This window comes from Myodes glareolus, chromosome 11, assembly GCF_982192425.1.
Source record: "Myodes glareolus chromosome 11, mMyoGla1.1, whole genome shotgun sequence".
Classification (NCBI taxonomy): domain Eukaryota; kingdom Metazoa; phylum Chordata; class Mammalia; order Rodentia; family Cricetidae; genus Myodes; species Myodes glareolus.
Genome location: NC_142036.1, coordinates 64,480,154 through 64,496,493, shown reverse-complemented (window position 1 = coordinate 64,496,493; position 16,340 = coordinate 64,480,154).

Genomic DNA, 16,340 nt, shown 5'->3' with positions numbered 1-16,340 from the left:
CTGTTTATCTTGAGAATACATGTGGAGTGATTTGCAGAGAGTTGGTCTAAGGGATGAGCTACCAATCTGCCTTAGCTTGCCCATGACAAGTGTTATATTTTGGTTTAATACTTATCAATTGTAAAACTGTTTTCTTTATTTTCTCTTAAGAAGTTTTTCCTTTTCTGGGTAGGTGGCATAGAATTTTAAGTTACATTTCCCCAACAATTCCCAGTTAGTCTTTAGCACAAAGTGACAAGTTCTAACCCAAAGACATTTTAGAATTCAGGAAATAGGCAAAGTCAGATTTTCTTTCAGGGAGTTAAAAACTTGGTAGCAGTGTGGCTACATGACCACATTCAATAGATGTCTCAGGAGTATGAGAATTATTCTGATGAATTAGAGTGTGAGATACTTTCATGTTTTCTCCAGAGGAGGCAAAGACAGAATCTGTGTCTGTTGGCTATAATAAACTTTCTATTCCTGCAGGTTGAGATATAATAAGCCTCTGCATCTGAGGAGAATAAGCCAACAATCTTTGTTACAATTGGAGAGCTCGTCATCTATTTCCCACCTTTAAAGCCCTACACAGAGAAATTATTGTGTTAGCATTAACCGAGCTCTGAGTTGTAGCATGTACAAAATCTCTCTCTAAGGGGATCATTTTATGATAATAGTCAAAGAAGAAAACAGAGGAGCCATTCTACTGAAAATGAAAAAAATGCTTTGATGCAAAGTACCCGCATCAATATCCAAGATATTTTTAGGATCCATTAGTTTGCTACTACTGAGCCAAAAGTAAAGAGAGAGGTGAGTTATCTTAAAGGAGCAATGAGAGCAAAGTATACTCTACATGCTGCCAATAGGAACATGACGGGAATCTTCCAGAACTGGAAACACATCATGTGACTGAGGGAAAAAGATAAGTTATTGAAAATGCAAAGTCAGTAACTAATCATAGTCAGGTATATAGCGTAGGAATACATGGAAATTATTACATGAAAGGAAGTATCACAGACATAAGGGATCTTGTGCTTTCATGGATTTCTTGTGAATATTGAAGACTCTGGAACCCGAAAACAGGTATTTTTTTTATAAATATTAGGAGAAAATCACAAAATTACAGAATAAAAATTCATGAACATATTCTTATTAAGGGTGAGTAATTTAAAAAGTGCCTATTATATGGCATATTTTGTAGGTGGGTTACCTTCCAACAGTGATCAATGTATTGTCCAAAGTTTGACTTAAAACTGAAGTTTTCACCAGTATACATTACAGCTCCCCTGTGTGTTTCTATATTCTGAGTAAAACATTGTCTCTCCATAAATAGCTTAACCTGGCTTTCTCAGACAAGACAGCAACGTTGCTTAAGTCTATTATAACTCTCTCATCATACCAAGCACTGAAAATAGAAATAAGAGGGTCCAAAGCTTCCTTATCTCTTCATCTTGCAGGTTTTTATCAAGTTGATCTCCAAATCCACAGTAGGTCCATTAGCTCTCATCTATATCTGAAAAGGACCAGAACATTCAGAATAGAAATTGAATCTCTAAGGGGTCCACTTGCAATGAATATCATTGTTATCTTAATACAATAACTTCCCCCGCTCAATCATAGGTTTGACTTCATACTTCAGTTGCAAGGAGCAGGAACTTAGAATTGAACACAAGTATATCCTTTGAGAATGACAAAATGAATGTGTGGTTCATTCTTCAGTAATCAGTGTGGCAAATCTTCCTCTTTCTACTTATCGTAAAGCAATGATTCTCACTTCATAATGCTGTGACTCTTTAATACAGTTCCTCATGATGTGGTGACCCCAACCATAATATTTGCTTTGCTATTTCAGAACCATAATTCCACTACTGTTATAAATTATAATGTAAATATCTGGTACGCAGAATATCTAGTATGCGACCCCTGTGAAAGGGCCATCCTACCTGAAAGGAGTCAGTACCCTCAGGTCGCAAATTGCTGGTGTAAAGGAACTAGATCATGAACCTGTCGATCAATCTATTGCACTAATTAGGGAGGCAGAAAAGTAAAGAAGAGAAAACAAGGGAAAGGGAAGGAGAGGTAAGGGAAGGTGAGGGGAATGCAGGGGAGGGGAGGCAAAGAAGGGAAAATGGAAGGGAAGGAAAGAGCTGAGAGAGGAGGATTCTCTCAGTAGGAAGCAGAAACAAGTAAGCAAGATCTGCTGCCCATTTTGCTGTGATATACCCAGAAATGCATATTAACATGGATATTGTTAATATCCATGGGAATATATATATATATATATATATATATATATAACTAATGGGATAAAAGCATGAGAACGGGTCATAAGAAAATAGGTAACCAGAAAAGACAGAAATGGTGGCAACAGCTGTGCTGTGAGCACAGGGAGACTGAAGTTGGAGGTCGGCCTGCCTCAACAAGATAGAAATGTAAGCATGAACAGGTGTTTTCAAGTTGAGGTACATGTGCCTAAGCTGAGCCACTACTTGGTTGGTAAATATTATGCTGGGACTGATGCTCAGTCAGTGTTCTTGTTTATAGCATCTTCTCTTTGCCCCTCATGGTAGCAGAGTTCATTACTTGTAACAAACATCTTACTTAGATACTACGAAGACTAAAATTGTATGGAAAACTTTGCCAACTTCTGCTGCACAGGATATTTTAATAAATGTAGATAAAATAAGCCATGGATAATATCCTAAATCAAATTTTACTCAATTAAGTATGTATAGTTGCATATTAAAAACCATCTTGAACAATGTACAAAGCTATCATAGGAACTCAACGCACATGTTGGTTTGCTTTTGAATTTTACTAAGATTCAGTTACATGGGCAGGAAAATACAAAATGTAAATGTCATTTTAAATAGGAATTACATGATACATTTTATAAAAATTCAGTAATTAATTAATAGTTTAATTATGCAACTAACACATGTATATATTAAAATATACAAACAGCAAACTACAGCACATTTAAAAGTAAAATGTACTTCCCCAGGACACAGAGATCCACTATTAAATTATGATTAGTATTTTGAATACTCTCTGTATTGTTGAAATGTTTAGTATACTCATCTATAAATTTCTTCACTGTCACTAAAAAGAGTTTTTATAATCCACCTTTAGAAAAGTTTTCAGTAGTGAAGGTACTCTTTATTTTGTCTTCTCCCTCCTGTCTCTTCTACTATAAGACAATTTTATGCCTACTAGCATCTTTCTATTTGCTAATTACAACATATTCATTTATTTTTAAATTTTGTAGTTTAAAAACTACAAAATATTGTAGCTTATATTTATTTAAGGAAAAGTCCATGTAGGCTTTGAAGTCCCCATGTTTCTAAGAATGACCATAACTATTGATCCTCCTGCCTCCCACTTTACAGGTGTGCACCATTGCAGCTAGTTTATGTAGTGCTGGGGATCAAGCCTGTGGTTCATGCATGTTAGGCTGAAACTTTACTAACTGACCTACGTTCCCAGTTCTACTTTTGAGCAATTTAAAATTCACAACTATCTAAATATTTTTATTTTTGCATAAAATTATAGAATGAGTAGAGCAAAAGGGTATAATTTTAATATAATAAATATGCAAACTAGCATTGAGCTCTGCTAAATAGAAGTATTGTTATAATAGAAAAGTGGTTCGAATATATATACATACACACACACATATATATATCAATAAGTGCAACACCAATTAATAAGTGTAATCTACCATACAAGCAGACTGAATGACAAAAAACATCATATGATCATCTCCTTAGATGTAGAAAAATCTTTTGGCAAAATCCATCCGTATTCACGATAAAACCTCTGGAGGGACTAGAGATATAAAGGACATAACTCAGGCCGGGTGGTGGTGGCACACACTTTTAATCCTAGCACTGGGGAGGCAAAGGCAGGTGAATCTTTGTGAGTTCCAGGCCAGCCTAGTTCCAAGACAGCTAGGACTATTACACAGGAAAAACTTGTCTTGAAAAACAAAACAAAAAAGAAAGAAAAGAATAAAGGACATACCTCAGTATAATAAAAGCAGATTATAGCAAATCCCGAGATAGCATCAACCTAAATGAAGAGACACTCAAAGCATTTCTACTAAAAGCAGAAACAAAAAAGAACATCCACTCTTCCATACTTACTCAGGATGGTACTTGGAGTCTTAGCTAGTGCAATAAGATAACTCAAGGAAATCAAGGAGATATGACTAGGAAGTGAGAAAGTCAATTTTTCTTTATTTGAAGATAATATGAGTGCATATATATAAGAGACTCTAAAAATCAACATAAGACTTCTACAGCTGATAAAAACTTTCAGCAAAGTTTGGGGACACAATACAAAATTCAGAAGCCTTCCTATATACAAATAGAAAACAGACTGAGAAAGAAATCAAAGGACTCGAGATACTAGCACAGAAATGCTTGCTCATCTTTGTCTATTGCTGCTCTATTCACAATAGTCATAAATTGAAAACAACCTCTTTGTCCATCAACCAATGAATGGATAATAAACATGCCGTATGGTTATACACTGTACCTTTATTTAGGTGTTAAAGCAAGCATTTGTTTATTTTATTTTGGGAAAGGGGGTATAAAGTTGGGTGGGTTGGGAGATGGAGTTCTGGGATGAATTTTTGAAGAGCAAAAGGCATGATAAAAACATGTATATTTTTCTTTCTTGTGTCATCAACTGGATTCTCACCTATGACCATGTCATATTCATATCAGCAATTATTATTAATTCTTGTAATGCTCTATTCTGAGGTTGCTTTTGTTGTTGTTTTCAGTATTGCTTATTTGGTAAGTACACTATCTTTCAAACACCTGATATGAATATTAAATGAACTGAAAGTCCACATACTTTCTCATCTCTTGGAATTCATTCAATAGGTCCACTTTCTTCAAAAATAGACAAAGGTCAGGGTGTGGCTAGGTATGCCTTAATACTAGGTGGCAGAGGTGGGGGTGGATTTTGTGAATTTGAGACGAGCCTGTTTTACATAGGCAAGTCCAGGCCAGTCAGGGCTATAGAGTGAGACCTTACCTCAACAAACAAGGCAGTCAAATGACTATATTGAAGGCTAGAAGTAACTTGTGCTGTGGTGTCACATATAAAAGATTCACACTGATTTCTAGGTAGACTTGTTCTGTGAATTAGGTTTGTATATACGTAGGAAGATTTCCAAGTGAATGGATTCCCTTTTAGACTTTGAGGAAAATGATGGAGGTGGTCCTCTCATAACCATAGAAGATGGAAAATTAAAGTCTTTTTACATCAGAGATTACCTTTTGTATATTTCTCCTGGGTAGAATTACATTTTCTTCCTTCCTTCCTTCTTTTTCCCTTCCTTCCTTCCTTCTTTTCTTTCTTTCTTTCTCTCTTTCTTTCTTTCTTTCGTTCATTCTCTCTCCTTCCTTCTCACTCTCTCCCTTCCTTTCTTCTTTCCTTCCTTCTTTCCTTCCTTCCTTCCTTCCTTGCTTCCTTCCTTGCTTCCTTCCTTGCTTCCTTCCTTGCTTCCTTCCTTGCTTCCTTCCTTGCTTCCTTCCTTCCTTCCTTCCTTCCTTCCTTCCTTCCTTCCTTCCTTCCTTCCTTCCATCTTTCTTCTTTGCCTCAATTATATTAGGTCTATGTTATTTTCCCAAAAAGTCTTTCCGTTTTATCTTTATAAAACAGCTTTCAAAGTTCTGGAACAAGCAGTTGTAAATTATCACAGCTTTGTGCTTACTTTTTCCGCTTACTTTTCTTCTTTTTTGATGATGTGCTCCTGCTGCCCTAAAACAGTTAACTCTGACCTTGAAATAGCCAAGGCTTGCTGTCCAGAATTTATCACAGACTGCAGCTATCTTTGTTATTACATTCCTTTGTTTATTTATTCATTAAAGTTTAAATTTGCTGTCATACTTCCCTCTTTCCAAATGGTATTCTGGTCTCATTATACATGTAAAGGTACGTGCACACACACACACACACACACAAACACACACACACATACATACACACCTGCATATGTCAGTCGTTTTAATAAAAATATGAAAATGGAATAGAGAATTTTTCTGTTTTTCTTTTGTTGCTGTGCAGGTTTTCTTCTTAAACAGTCTTTTATCCCAGGCACACCTCTCAAACTCACTATGTAGGCAAAGGTGATCTTGAATTTTGGATTTTCCTGATTCTATCTCTGAGGTTATGGAATTTCAGGTTTGTACTGCCACACCTGGTTCATGTTGTCCTGGGTATCAAATCCAGGGCTTTGTTCGCCTTGGCAAGGATGAATTAAATCCCATCCACAGCCCTGTAAAAACTAAACTGCTAAGAATGAGAGACAATTTTCTTCAAATGTGTGAGCTATTGTGTTTGATTAGGCAATGCAAATTGAACTTGATAGGTTTAAAAGGAGAAGGAAGAAGAAGACATGAAAAAGAGGAGGAGGAAGAAGAAAACTCCAATTTGGATGGGCGTTAGGTAAAGGTAGAGAGGATCCATCTGGGAAGAGTTATAGAATGGATTAATATAATCAAATTATATTGTGTAAAATTACCAAAATATTAATAAAATATTACTAAAAGTAAAGCTTCCAAAATTAATTTATTTTACTACAAAGAATGGGTATATGGATACATCAGAGAACTATTTTACTTCTGTGAATTTTTATGAGTTTTGTTAACTCATTCAAGGAGGAATACTTCTGACTAGAGACAAATTTAAAAATTTCAAAATTCTATCATTAGTCAAATTATATCTCTGCTGATCATTAGCTGTGTGAACAAACATAGGTACATTGAAGTGGATTATCTCAATGGGCTCCACCATTCTAAGAATGACATTAACGCCGTTCTCAAAGAGGTAAAGCTATGATAAAATATGTTTCTGTGTTAGCACACAGTATGAAGAAAAGATTTGCTATTATTATTATGCTCATTACTATCCAACTAAAGTATGCCATTCTCACCTAAGTTATAAATCTTTGGAAATATCGCTTTTTGGCAAGTATTAAGAGATTATAAGAGAAAATGAAAACTATTTCCTATATATGCAGTCTTCAGGGTCTATACTATGCATTACAGTATGATTGACATTAGTCACTTATGACTATTTAGGATCAATAATATATTAAATAAAACATTTAACTTTTAATCTTTCCTGGCATGTGTTAAATGATTACTAGGTACACTGGCTGTTTCTTTTCTCATTGCTGTGATAGAATCCTCTACAAAAGCAATTTAATGGAAAAATAATTTATTCGACACCATGGTCAGTTGTGTGTCTCTGTGTTAATAATAAAATAGTGCAGAAATTTCTCAATGAGAGTTGATTGACACATTATTCTATGAGTATAATGCTATGCCGTTATGAATCATCTTAATACTATGTCCACAAAGAGTAATAGTAGCTGTCTATCTCCTAGTGCCTATTAGCTTGCTAACCACAAGCTCTTGGCTCCTTTCTTACTGTCTTAATTGTTGTTCCATTGGTGTGGAGAGACACCATGAACAGAAGCTAGTGGGGGAGGAAAGGATTTATTTGACTTATGATTCTACATTCATAGTCCATCATTGAAGGAATTTAGGGTAGGAACTCAAACAGGGCAAAAATTTGAAGGCAAGAGCTGATGTAGAGGCCATGGAGGGGTGCCACTTACTGATGTGGCCCTGCTGGCCTGCCAGCTCGCTTTCTGATAGAACCCAGGACCACCAGGCCAAGAATGGCCCCATCCACAATGGACTGGGCCCTCCCACATCAATCACTAACTTATGAAATGCTCTACAGATTTGCCTACAGTCCAATTTTATGGAGACATTTTCTCAATTGGGGTTCTCTCTTCTCAGATGACTCTAGCCCATGCCACATTGACATAAATTATTCAGCACATTTTCTTAAGTTTCTATGACTGGGATACATGCCATGATAAAAAGAAACTTAGAGAGGAAAAGATTTATTTCATCAAGTAATTTATGCATATTTTCTTAATAGTGTTCTTATGGTGAGAATTCTGTTAGAGTTTAAAAGTGTTTCCTTTTTTACATGATGCTTGCTTTCGAATGTTCACTCATTCTCCCCTTTCTCTCTTTCTTCCCTCTATCCATTCCTTTTATGTTATCAACATTTTCATTTTGGGGGACATTTTACTGGAACCATATGCAATCAATGCCCTGTAACTATTTCTCAGCATATTGGCTAACCTGCCCTTCCTACCCTGCTTTCCCAACACCATAGGGTTTACATTTCAAGGCCAGTAGGAGTAGAAGAGGCAGCATGGGTAACTTCATATGAAGTTCACCATCATTCAGGCTCCTGGGAAAGTTTTCTCAAGAGCACAGGTACTGCTAAGGCTTTGGGCTGCGTGTGCCGGCATCTCTGTACTGTGCGGGTAGGAAAGTGAGACAAGATGGGGTCCTTTCCCTAACCCAATTTTTCAAGTGTTTGATTAATATCCCTTACTGGTTCAAACTTTCATATTCTATAACTCTTTGTGAATCTCTTTGAAAAGCTTCCAGCACAACTTTAAAAGCTGGAGTGTTGGATTCTGCTTCCCCATCACTATTTCCCTTCCCTAATTAGTCACCGCCATGAATCCCTTATTCCAGTCCTGACGCTAGTCCAGCTAGACTTTTTACTTTTCTCCACGGCAGGATTCCGTGATCTTTACTCACTCCTAATACCCTCGACTATAAAACTTAAATCTTCCCAAGCAGAACAGCTCTATATGAAGTACGAAGAATATAGACCTCTCCAAATTGCTGTCCCCACCCAATCTGTTCTTCAACTTAATTTCACACTGATGCTTCAGTGTTCTCTATTAGGAGATAATAGGCATGAGTAGTGACACTGAGGTTTTTGTCATTTTCTTTGCTTACTTAATAATTACCTTTAATAACTGACCTTGAATTATAGCAAGGGCTCAGTCGTAGATCTTGGTTCACAGTTGTTGGATTAGCAGTTACCTTTGATTCTGATTTTATGCACAAAGCAAGATACTTATTTATGAGCTATCATAAGTGTCTGTCTCCAGTTTTCAACTTAACTTGTATTCTTCAGTGTCTGCTATCACAGTGAGCTCATTCTATTCTTGGTCCCTTATCTTTTGCTTTCTTTGTTTTTACTTTTGTAGACCAGGCTGGATTTAAACTCATAGAGATCCACCTGCCTCTGCTTCCCAAGTGTTGGTACTCGGTTTGCACCAGCACCACCCAGCTTCTTTGGGTCTTCTTATTTAACCTATTAATGCACATCTTACAATGTGATTTGGGCTTGTTAATTAAAGACTATTCTTTTTGGTCTAAGGATATAGCCCACCTGGGACATTGCCTAGCATGCACAAAGTCCTGGAATCAATCCACAGCACTGTATAAATTAAGTAGGTAGCATGTGCTCTCCTGTCATCTGAGCATTCTGGAGATGGAATCAGAAGAGTTGGAAGTTATAGGTCATTCTCACCTGCACATAGAGTTGAAATAAAAATTCCACAGAGTGCCAGATTAGGAACCAATTCTCCAAATTGTACAGCGCCAAACTTTTGAATCGCTGCTGGACATAGGAAAACACATTCAAACCCATCCAGGCACACAAGAAAGTATAATAATATTGTCACTAACTACTTCTTTATCTGCAATTATAACAAGTTGTTAAAAAACCTGCCTGAGGTACATTACTGAATTTAAAAGTCCCTGTTGATTAAAATAGAAATGGCTTTGTGAATATCTAAAGCCTCAACAAGTGCATTAATACTATTATAGCAGCTTAATGTGCAACACTTTTATCAAAGCTCTTTATAATAACATGAATTTTTAAGATATTTGAGAAGATATCCTTAGTGCTTTGATGTTCAGTGTTGACTAGCAGAGATCTACGCACACAATTTAAACATTTATAAGTTGGAGCATGAACAAATTTTGTACTTTGCTTGTATCAGTCCTTTCTTCAACATGAAATCCTATCCATGTTTCTATACATGGTATTGTATGCTTGGACATAGATTAACTTTGTGCAACCTGGGTATCTGGATATTCCAGAATTTGTTATAGACTCACATTTCTGAGAGTGTATATACCAAATTGGTAACAGTATAAACACACAAACATTTGGATTTGGTCTTTCTTTGTGGGAATTTTGTCTGCCACTGACATTCTTAATATTTGCTCCATTGCTTTTCAGGTAATTATTTTCATTTCTGTCACAGTGATTGGCATTAGCTATTAATTTATACTTTTGTTTAGATGTTTGAAAAACAAAATAAATTATATATGTGTGATTACTGCTCATTTTACCAATCATAAATTTGTTTTGACATGTCATTACCAGTTAGAATTTGTTTCAATGACAATTTTTACCTATCATTTTTAATAGTAAAAGTTCTGGTATTAGAAAGACTGAATGATAATGTTGTGCTGAAAGTTAAACCACTGTAGATATCACCGTAACATCCTGCCAAAAAGCAAGCAATTCCTCATCACTGAGCTCTCAAGTCTCCAGTAAGTGAAATAAAATAGCTATAATATTTGTGATACATCACAAAACTAAGACTTTAAATATTAACACAAAGCCTGTCAGTTCAGATAAAGCAAAATGCATCCTCTGATATTTGAGAAGATCTAACTGAGTTCAGCACAAATGTGGTTGTGAAGTAAGTTTCCCCAAAGAAATGTGCAGCAGGATGCACAAGGAAAGTGGTGGTTTAAAAGCTGTAGTGTCAAGCACCATGTAAGGTTTGAATGAAGAAAAAATATTGTTAAAGAGTACTCAGCAAGCGCTCTTCAAATAATGTTTGAACTGAGGGTAGTTCATGAAAGAATGCTTTCTTGAGTGTTGATGAGATCACATTCTGCTCTCTTTTATATAACATTTTGTTATGATTATAATTTTTAAAATTTGTGTTTACTGAGGCACAATTGAAAAATCAAATTGATTATATAAATTTTGCAGTACATATACATGTGGAATTACTGTTTCAAACAAGTTGAGATATTAATCTCCGCATTTCTTCTTTCTTTTGTCTCCCATTCTCTACTCTCCCTCTCTTTGATCTCTTCATTGGCACTTCCTGTTTACCTTCCTTTCTTCCCTTTAGTGACAAGAACACCAAGTATATACTTGATGCAAATTCTAGTGTACAGTAGAATTTGTACTACTAATTTAATTGAAAGAATAAAAACATAATTAAAAGCTGGCATTGAAGAACAAAATGTTCTTTTCATAAATAGTATCTGCTTTAATGAAATATATTCCAATTTACAAAGCATTTTTTTTGTGCAAAAGGCATTGCAATGTGCAAAGTAACATACAGATCTAGCTTTTCTCTTAGGTACTGGTGTGGGACAATAGTCTGTATTCTGTCAATTATATTTTAAATAAACACTGATTGGCCAGTAGCCAGGCAGAAAGTAAAGGTGGGACAAGCAGACAGGAAGTAGAGGCAGGAAATGAGAACAGCAGAATTCTGGGAGAAGGAAGTACTGGTCTGCAGTTGTGACCCACCACAGAAGAAGCAAGATATGACTGCTTTACCAAAAAAACGGTACCAAGCCACGTGGCTAAGATATACAAAAAATGGACTAATATAAGTTGTAAGAGTTAATAAGAAGTCTGAGCTACTAGGCCAATCAATTTATAACTAAAGTAGACCTCTGTATGATTTCTTTGGGACTTAATGATTGTGAGAACAGGGCAGGACAGAAACCGCTGTCAACAAGGTACTAGCCTTCTAATCGGAAAATTAAGATGAACTCATTCCTCTTTATTTCATACACACACACACACACACACACACACACACACACACACACATTTCTTTTGGTATACAATTTTAATTTGAATAATCCAATGAGTGTGGGAAAGTTTCAAAGTTTGTTTCTCTGATATGTTTATAAGACAGAAAAATATCTTTCAGCTAAAAAAATCTATAAATTCCAGTGATTCCAGTGATTTTTCAAGTATATTTATAGGAAAACAATCGAGAAGACTTTTAGTGAAATTAGAAATGGTGACATTTTGACACGATGATGCCAACTTTATCATCCAAATACTAAATTGTGCCATCACAACACTCCAGTGTGATACCACTTACAAAGCTGATTCTTGACAGGATATTTTGCTGTGCCACTACCATGCTCCTTTGTGCCATCAAAACAGTATAGTGTATCATTACAAGACCACACTAAGTCATCACGACAGTGGATTATGACATCACAGGGTTCCATTGTGCCATCAAAGTGATCCACTGTGCAATCATATAGTTGAATTGTGGCAACACAATGCTCTGTTGTGCCACCATCATATTCTATTGTTTCAATGTAATAAAGGACTATAGTATCCAAATAATCCATTGTACCATCATATTGTTGAATTTTGCCATCATAACTACATTTTATTATCCTAATGATAATACTGGTATCCCTACTCTCTATTGCACAATCACTATGCTCAGTCTGACATGAAAATACTTCATTGTGACATTACAATGCTGAAATTTGATAGTAGTACACTGTACTTTGCCTTGCCTGTGTTCTGTCATCCCACCACAGTGCCGCACTGTGGCATCACAATCCTGCTTTGTGTCATCACGATCCTTAATTATAATAACAAATTACTGAATTATGACATTATAGCAATCCATTGTGCGATTGAAATGCCCAATTGTGGCAGCTCAGTGATCTGTTGTGATATCACAAAACTTATATCACAATCCTGAGCTGAGACATCATGATGTTTCGGCAGCACATCGCATAATTGTGCCGTCACGGTTTTCTATGACAAAGCTACATTTTGACAGCTCAGTAGTTAATTATGTCATCCCAATACTGATTGAGTATTACCATAATTATAATCATGCCAAATTTTATAATAATGCTGAATCATTTCACCATAATATTCCCCTGTGCCATACCAATGTTGTACTTTGCCATTAAAAGACGCATGTATCAGAGTAGCATATGATACTGCCCCAGTACTGTATTGCAACAAGTGACGATTGCGCTATCACACTACATCATTGTGACATCGTACGGTTTCATTGTGCTCTCATACTTTTGAACTGTGATACCACAATGATTCCTCAACCATTGTAATAGTATACACTATAGTTACAATATTCCACTGAGCAATAATGGTGGCAAACTGGGACCATTTCAGTGTTCTACTGTGTTGTGACAGTTATTCATTGTGACATCACATCTTTCCACTGTGCAAACACAAAGCTAATTTGTGATATCACACTATTCTATTACAGTGTTCTATAGTACTATAAAAATACTGAATTTTGAACTCACTATACTGAATTGTTAGAGCAAAATGGTGTATTTTGTCATTATCATGCTAAGTTGCAATATGAAAATGGTTAAAAAAAACAACAAAATGCTCCATGAGAACATAATGATCTCCCAGTGTGCTATTACAGTATTCAGTTATGTCTTCAACATGCTGATTTTGACATCAAGTTGGCTCATTATGGTATTACAGTTTTCCACTTTGAAATCACAATTCATAATTATTATATCACTATGTCCCATTATGCGTTCGCAATGCTGAACTGATATCATGATGCTGTATTGGGAAATTAAACCATGAAGATGTGCCATCACGTTGCGCCATGGTGCCTTCACTAAGCTTGATTGTTACAACACAGGGCCATATTATGTAATCAGAAAACTAAAGAACTGTGCCATCATAGGACTCCCTTGTGCTTTCCCAGTGCTGAATTTTGACAGTGCTTTCCTTCACGGTGGTATTGTAATGTTCATTGTACACGCACAATGATGACCTGGGCTCTATCTGTTTCATTACATCATCATCATGTCCAGCTGTGACATTACAATGTCTCTTCATACCATCACAATGGCAACTTTTGATCTTACCATACTGAAGTTTCTATCACAATTTTATCATCACAATACTGCATTATTATATCATAGTTCTTAATTGTGTTAACATCATAGTATATATAGCAGCATCACAATTATGCAATTTTTGACTAAATTTTTGAACATTGTGCTGTCATGATACTTCATTAGTTTGTTTCAAACTAATGCTGCATTTTCCCATCCCAGTGCCGAACTATGACATCACAATAAACTTTGTCATGACAACACTCATTTGTTCCATTTAAACACTGAATTGAAGCTTCCTTCTCAAATGCTTATCTTCCATCACAAAGCATTATGATGCCACAATGAAAACTGACCTATTTTTTCATTATAATGGTCTCCTTTAACACCCCAGTGAAACAACTTAGGAGAGGTAAGTGTGTCTCATGATTCCAAGGGTTGTTTTTTTCTGTCATTGAAGGTATAAAACAGCTCAGTTGAAGGCAGTAGGAATATGTGGAAGAGTTGGGGCACTGGACCTCAAACCAAGGACCAGTACAACCTCTGATGCTCAACTCTTGCAGTGTATTTCTGTTAACCAAGCCTCACCTCCTGCAAATTCCAGAGCATACCACACTAGTTATACCATATACAGAACTAGCTGCTTTGGTCATTGCTAAAAGAAAAGATCTGTGGAATGAATGAGAATCAATGCCTAAGAAATGTCAGTCTCAATTATAACAGTCCAATATTTTAATAAATATGTTGCTAATTTGTAAAATCTTTATCTTGTTCATTTTGTTCAAGTTAAACTATATTTCCAAGCAACCTTTTTTCAGATCATCCGTACTTAGCCTCTGTTTTTCAGCCCAAATTGTCCCCTTTTTAATTTTAATAAGAAGATATTATTCCTCTTAACTCTTATCCTAATTCAAGGCTCTCTGGTTGCCTTCATGTAGTTGATGTAGAAAAAAACCACAGCCCATACCTCACAAACATGGAAATTACTTAGCTTGGAACTAAATATTAGTGATGATGGCCTGGAAATACAGATTGAGATTCTCATAAATACATTTCAACCAGATAACCATTACATAAAGTAATTATTATAACAAAGAAAAAGAAATATCATTGTTAAATATAATAAAACAGCAACAGATTATCAGGAGAGGGGGTTAGGACTTAATTCTCTTCAGGAGTTGCAGTTTATCAGGGAAAAGAGTCTTGAATCAGGAGGAAAAGCATTAGTATAGAAACAGTATAATTTGTGGAGACAAGACCATAATATGGCTTTGAAGGCAAGCAGAAACTTCCCTTTAAACATAGAAAGGAGAAGTTCCCTCAAGAATGGGAGACAGATAGACAGAGAGGTAGACAGACAGACAGTCTCCTCCCTTTCTCTCACACTCACACACACACACACACACACACACACACACACACACACACAGAGAGAGAGAGAGAGAGAGAGAGAGAGAGAGAGAGAGAGAGAGAAAGAGAGAGAGCATGAGAGAAATATGATAGAAGGGTAGAGTGGGGCAGAGGAGTCTCTTAAGAGAAGTTTCCAGAGAAATCTCCTTGATAAATCCTAAGAGCAAAGGACATATCATATTTTTGTAAGTTTGGAGAGGCGAGTAAGAAATTTTACAGCACCTTATTTAATTCAGCATAGCCATTGCAAAGAGAAAGGAAGACCAGATATAATAAACTGAGAGCTGTCAAGTGAATGCAAAAACTGCTTTTTAACTCTCTGTCACAGGCAGAATGGCAAGGAAGCAAAGCTTACATTTTTCAAGCTGAGTGATCTAGACAAAAGGTATAAGCCTGTGCTCTAACAGTCATAAATCAAGGTTCTGCTCAAAGACACCAAGGGAACATTATGTAGGAAGGTTACATCAAAATTGGAGAGTATGTGCTATCTGATGATCTTTTTAACTTCTGGGTTACAGGAAGATAATGGTCTTTGGTACATTCCAAAAAGATTTACCTAATAGTCATGAGGATGTAAAATCAAACACAGAGATAGGTAATGGATGGACATTAAAAGAGCTAAAGACAGCCTTGAATAATTTGGCTCTAGACTTATAATATTCCTGCTAACCACAACCATGAAACTTCTAATTAGATAGGCAGCTTTGTGTGATTATTAATACAGAAGTGTCCCCCGTGAAGCTTCCATTCCCAGTGGATGTATTTGTGTAGAGGACAAGGCTATTTCCATTTTCCTTGTTATGTTTGATTCTATATCAGATATTGGAGGTTGAAGTCTTTTTCATGATAGTGTTATGCTTGTGATCAGTTTTTAATTCTATTTTTCTCTACATTTATTTATTAGGTATCTTGCTAAATATCAGGAGTATTGAAGGTATTTGAGGATGGACTCTTCAGACATAATCAGCAAAATGTAAAACTGAAAAGGTAAAGAAGAGGACTTCAATTACCATCCAGGTGAAGACATGGCATTCTAAGCTGTTGGCAGGTGACAAGGTTACTAACAAACAAGAGGAATTTCATAAATAAGCAAAACATATTATTGCTCCTCTCAAAAGAGTTATTACCAATGGG